Source organism: Cavia porcellus, unplaced genomic scaffold (genome assembly GCF_034190915.1).
Source record: "Cavia porcellus strain 051 isolate PalLab524CR breed Dunkin Hartley unplaced genomic scaffold, mCavPor4.1 scaffold_30, whole genome shotgun sequence".
Classification (NCBI taxonomy): Eukaryota; Metazoa; Chordata; class Mammalia; order Rodentia; family Caviidae; genus Cavia; species Cavia porcellus.
Genome location: NW_026947513.1, coordinates 40,051,779 through 40,058,220, shown reverse-complemented (window position 1 = coordinate 40,058,220; position 6,442 = coordinate 40,051,779). Strand labels below are relative to the sequence as shown.

Sequence of the window (6,442 nt, the reverse complement as noted above, 5' to 3'; positions counted from 1 at the left end):
CTGTACTATCACTGGTTACTACTTAATGAAGGCTTTTTTTTAAAGCCTTAAATTCATATCTACTGTGCGTTTCTCAACAAATTTTTTGGCTAAGGATTTTTGTTAAATTTGTATTCCTTTAATTTGTATTTATTTTCTTTCTTTATTGTCAGACCCACTGACAATAAAGTCTGAGAAATTATCAAAGGCTCTTGACTGAGCATGAAATCAAAAGTCTGCTCTATGCTTGTGAAGAATGGCTGTTCGGATACTTCTGCAACACAGAATTTCCTGTCTACTTCTGAAAAGCCAAATAGATGTATAGGTCATGCAGGTTTTACCTGTGCTACTTGGCATGATTCATAGAAGAACAAATCAACAAATCCCAACCTGCTCTTTTTTTCACCTGGCCTCGTCCCTTCATGCATGGAAGCCAGGTCAGTTAAGGATCAGTATAGGTGAGGAAACAGACACAGGCGGCCTGACAGTGGCCTTTGGTGATTAAGGAGAGCACGTTCTTACGTATTCTTCACCTTCTGCAAAGCAAATAAACAACAACAACAACAACAACAACAAACCAAGAAGCAACAAAACCTGGGAATTTGTCGTTCTAATGAATATAAATAACATTTTTCACTTACGTAATTTTTTGGTTTTATTTCTACAATAAAGGAGAAAAGGTTATAATTATTAAGCAAGAAACTTTATGAATAAGATTGCGTGATGTTCCTTTGCAAATGGATACTTTCTTAAAAGTTTTAACAGCACCTATGAGCATATCATAATTTTATAAACTGGTTTACTATCTAAAAATATTGCATTTATAAACATTTAAAGTGTATAACCTAAGCAACTCAATTCCACTTTTTTTCAAAGAACTGAAATACTTTATTGTCACATCTCACCACCCAAACGACACTGTGCTTTCTGCACTTTGCTTGGCCTTCTCCCTTCAAAACTCTTCTCTCTTTCCCAGAAAGAGAGAGCAAGTCTTCCTTGCCATTCACACCGTTAGAAAACACCCAGAGTCACAGCACCGTGATACCCTGGTGAAGAAAAACATATAATAAAAACAATGATGGAAGAGGCTGCCTTCTGGCTCTGTCTGTCTGGTCCAGTCATTCCTGGCCCAGTGGGCACCATCGTGGGCTGAGCACGAGATCTCGTCATTGGAGGCTCAGGCATGGCTGGCAGGTGGCCTCCCACGGGTGAGCTCATTGCAGGAGCAGGTCCCACCAGCATCATCCCAGGAGGAGGGAGCCCAGCCTTGGCAGCGTGGCATGGCCTCCCATATGAAGTGCTGGCATAGTACCAGAGAGAGAGGGCCCCGGAGACTGGGTAAGAGGAAGGATCACTGCCCCTGCCCAGGCAGGATGGAGTGGGAGGAGTCTTTCCCTGTTGAAATGCAGCCATTGGTTTGTCAGTTAGGCTCTGAACCTGATCTTCCATCCATTTCTGGGAGCAGTCTTTGCATATTCTCTTTATGTTTCCCGCCAAGGCAGTGTGTCTTTCTCACACATGGAGAGCCATAGCTGAGGTACTTCTCTCAGTAGTTGCAATAAAACTTGGGCATGTTGCCCTATAGGCCATTTTAGTTCCAATTCAGAAAGATGAAACATCTGGATAAAAACTGACTCTTCTGATTCTCAGGGAATGGAAGACATTTTGATATTGAAGTTTGCTGTTAAAATAGATAATTCTACGTAACATTTTTTCTTTGAATTGTGTTTGTAACACATGTAGATACAGAAGACACAAGATGTAAAAACACTTTACTTCTATGAAAAAGAAAAACAAGATTTCATAACAAAACAATTATAGACTGACAGTGGTTAATGGACTGTGTATCATGACCTTAACAGAATGGCCAAAACATCACTCAGAGTACAAGTGAGGGGGAAAAAAAAACACTCTCATTGAAAAGAAGAAGAAGAAGAAGAAAAAAAAAAAAACAAAAAAAACTAAAAGGACAAAACTATCTTTTTGATGAACCAAAAGAAACTAGTCTTAGGTATTTTCCCAAAAGCATTTAAGCATCCTGTTATACAGGCACACACGCATGCCTACGTTTCCAGCATTGTCCATAATACGCATGACTTGGAAACAGTGTGTGCACCAATCCACTGATGAGTGGCTAAGGAGAACTCATTGTTTATACACAATGGACTATTACCCTGCCATAAAGAAAGACAATTTAGGTATAGGCTTGCAGTTTGAGACAATAATGATAAACGAACATGTCTATGTTTGTGTCTTTTTCTCCCTTTATTTTTTTGATTTTTAAAAATCGGTACCAGGGATAGAACTCACGACCATGCACTTGCAAGGCAGGTGCTTATGCTGCTAAGCTAAATCCCCAGCCCCCATTTCCCTTTATTTTTGATTTTACTCCACATTCTTTTGGGATCTAGAGTTGTTCAGTGTGATGATGGGAAAAATAGTGAATATGTTTTCTATTAGCATTTTTAGAAAACATTTTGGAGACTTTAACATGGCTACATGGTATGCCTTGGGCCCTCCTCCAAACTTTACATTTTTCAAATACTAGAGTATATATATTTTTGATTGCCTTCTTGGCTATATTTAGTTCTTAAATTAGTGAGAGTAGTACAGATATGCTTGTCCAAAAGATGTTAGGAGGCTAGTAAAGCCAGTAAAAATATTATTGAAAATGTTATCTTTCTCATTTCATAGAAAATGAATCAATTTTTCATCTATTAGCAAAGTTATATCAGCATTATTAATCTCTTTACCAAGGCACAGATTTCATTCAAATCTGTTTTAACACTTTTTTTGTTTCCTGTCTTAATTAATGAGCTAAGAAAACTCCTTTTGTGGTACTGTGTAAGCAAAATCATTTGACTTTTTGAGTATTTTTCTATACAACTGTATAAACATAAATATTGAATAATGTAAAATATTTCTGGTACTGTAATAGCATGTAATACATCAGAATGTCTGAAAGTGAATTAGGAATCCAGATTTTAAGTAGCTAGCATTCCAGTTATGGATTTCCACATTGAAGGGTCAGAAATGCAGTTTTGGGGTACCTGGTGGTCTTATTAAAATGACAGTTATAATTCAGTAGAATTGAGATTGAATTTAAGATTCTTCATGCATAACTAACTCCTGTGTGATTGGTTTGTAGACCTGATTTTGAATAGCAGGGGCTTACAGGAACATAGTGATTCCAGAATGAAATTGGAGCCGGGATACTTCCTTGAATGTATTATTTTCCATATGTTGGTTTGGATGTTAATCTCAAAAAAAAAAAAAAAAAAAAAAAGAAGTACAAAAACATTCAGTGTTTACTTTGGAATGAAGACCCAGAAAACTATAAGGAAACCTGCTGTAGAATTAACTGTGCATGTTGAGTGTGGAGGAATTTAATGAATATTCTTTTCAATAAGAATGTAAAGCATATTGTCAAAATTCCACGGGTAAAATCTATGTTTTAGAAAGTGCTCCCTACTTGATGCATGTGCATTGGGTTACTATTTCCGTCTGCCACGTTGAGTCCCTGCAATCAGGTTAGCAGGCAGGTGCTGATTTCCTGTCACTGTAGTCAGATGCACATTATGCTCTGGTCTCACCAAGGTGGCCTCACCCTAACCCTTGCTGTGGGCGATTTAGACTTTCTCCTTTCCTTTCTGCTTTGTTAATTTAATCCATGCCTGGATGGGTCGTCATAGCATGTATTCACCCTCTGCTGTCATATAATCACTCTTCCTCATCCAAGGAGCTTAAATCTCTTTCAAGATTCTCAGCTCCCACTTGTACGATGCACTGCGTGACCTTAGCTTCATTGGTATTCTGTAAATGTCAAAGACATGCTTGCTTCAGCTGTCTGGGCCCTGGTGAGCAGGTGGAAAAATGACCAGTTGAAAATGAGTTGTTAAGACCACTACAGTGAAAAGATTGATGCAATTAATTTTTCATTATGCACAGTGTCTGCAGATTCTAATCAGTTTGGATTGTTCTCCCTTTGAGGCACAAATAAAATGCAAATGGATTTGGAATGAAACCGAGTATTCTTTATAGTATGGACTTTCTAAAGCTGTAAACTGGCTCACAACTCATCTGTGGTGTTCAAAATCATTTAGGAATTAGGCTCTGGAGGGCTGATGTAAATTCTGTTTGTAAGTTCTGTCTGTAGCATTCGCGTCGGGGAACTTGAGAGGTAGATTTCAGGGGCTCAGACAACAAGAATGAATCTTGAGGACAACCTTACTGACCTGAAAATGTAATAAGAATAGGATTTTATTTATGAAACCAATTATAGGTTAATATGTCTCATATTACACAAAGTTAATCTTTGTATATACAAGGTTATTTTCAGAGTACGTGTGACTAATGTTCAAAGCCAGGGTGGTAGCTTATGATGCTTTAAATTCCAATATTGCAAATCTTATCATGATAGTTGGATTTTTTTAAGGTAATACATCTCATAAAAGGTAAAGCCACCACAGGACTCAGGAAACATGGTTTCAGAGCTGTATATGTTGAATATCATACTTTAGTGAATATAAAGCAATAATACAGTTCAACTAACAGAGTGGATGAGTTCTTTTTTAGTTATATGAAATTTGATGGAAGCTACTGCTGTTAGATATACTATAATGAACTAAATAAAAGTAATTTTAAGTTTTGATTCCATTAAAATGATATTTTTCATACAGCTATGTAGAGAAATATAACTATATGAACCAAGAGCCAATATTGAACGAAAGTCACTACTAAATAAGCTGATTATAAACAGTGTTAGATGTATTGTTTTCTAGAAATACAACTGTCATGAACATCATGATAAAGACCCTATCTTTTTTTTATTTCTGGAAAACCAAAAAAGGACATATTTCAGAAAGTTACCAACAACAATGGTCTTTGACCATGATTAGTGTGATGATACATAGAATTTCATCTGTGTATTTGTAACTAGAACTACTCATATATGCGAGAATACAAAATACTACCTGGCTCATTATACTTTGCAGTTTGGACATACAAACGATTTATAATCTGAAACAACATATTATGCAAAGCACTGATTTCATTGTATAGTCATATGTTGCTTAATAATACATGCATATTCTGAGAAATACATCATGAAGGAATTTTTCTGTTGTGCAAACATCACAAAATTTACTTACACAAACTTAGGTTAGGCTTATCATACATCTAGACTAGATACATACCTCAGTGGTGTACACCATCATATAAACCAAGTCACTGACCAAAAGGTGGTTTCGCATTACCTGACTATATTTTAAAATTATTTACTTTAGGAAATTATTATGATTATGTTAGTTAAAGCTGAGGATTGACTTTATTAACTGTGATGTCTTCTTAAATAAGAATGAAAATATCATAACATACTTCTTATTAAAATGGATTTAAAAATTGAGTTGAGAATCAATTCTAATATGCATAAAATTAGCTTAATATGATTTATATTGAAAAAGAAGAAAAACATGTAACAAAGTTATGTAAATGGGGAGAGCCTGAGGGATTGAAGGGAGGGTAGGGGAAAGGGGAAGAAAAACAAATTATACCATTTACAGCTACAAATTCTCTCTGATGAATATGATCATCTAAAATGCACCTATGAATATCTCATGCTGTTATCATATATAGTTATACATTATCTAAATTATTTATAGTTACACATTCTCTATAATTCATTATGTATATCTAACATGTATCAATAGAATATAATTAAAATAAATTTAATATGAAGATGAAAGAGATTACACCAGTAGATTTCTGCCTCTTTGGAGAAATAAAATAAACCCATATTTTGATTATTTTATCTTTTTCATTAGATCTTATTAAAGTTTGTCTTAACCCTCTCTGCAAATAGTAGATGGTAGAATGCCACTACATCACACAATAGGGTATTTTATTTTATAATAAACAGGCTTATCTCACACATTGTCTCAGATTCCTGTTAGCAGCCTTTCATATAACATATATTTACATTTATGCATTTATTCATCATTACCTTATCCATAGTTGAAATATCATCTTGTATCTTGCTCCTAATAATACAGACAGTAGACCTGGAACACATCACTATCATCAAGAGGTTTGCTAAAAATGTAGAAGCTCAACTCTCATTATAGACCAGTGAAATCACAATTTAAATTTTAACAAGACACTCAGATAATTTGTAGGTACATTAGCGTTTGAGAAGTACTCGTGTAGTAAATATTCTGCTTGTATAAATAGGTCATAAATTTGCATATATTCTTACAATTATTGAAAATGAATGCAAAATTTGTCTCTTTATCATTAGTCTTTTTTCATACACTTGTGTACCTTTTTTGAGGGGTACTTTTACTACTACATTAGAAAAATTATGTGAATATACCATGGCAGGCACTTGATAATATTTTCATCCACTGTCAACCTATACCAAGTAGTCTCGTAAGATTACAACAGTGCTGGAAAATTCCTCTCACCT

At 35.1% G+C, this 6,442-nt stretch overlaps 1 pseudogene; it reads right to left on the bottom strand.

Moving 5' to 3' along the window:
- Positions 1-990: 990 nt before the first annotated feature.
- LOC100718364 (U1 small nuclear ribonucleoprotein C-like) lies at positions 991-1,552 on the bottom strand (annotated as a pseudogene).
- Positions 1,553-6,442: the final 4,890 nt, after the last annotated feature.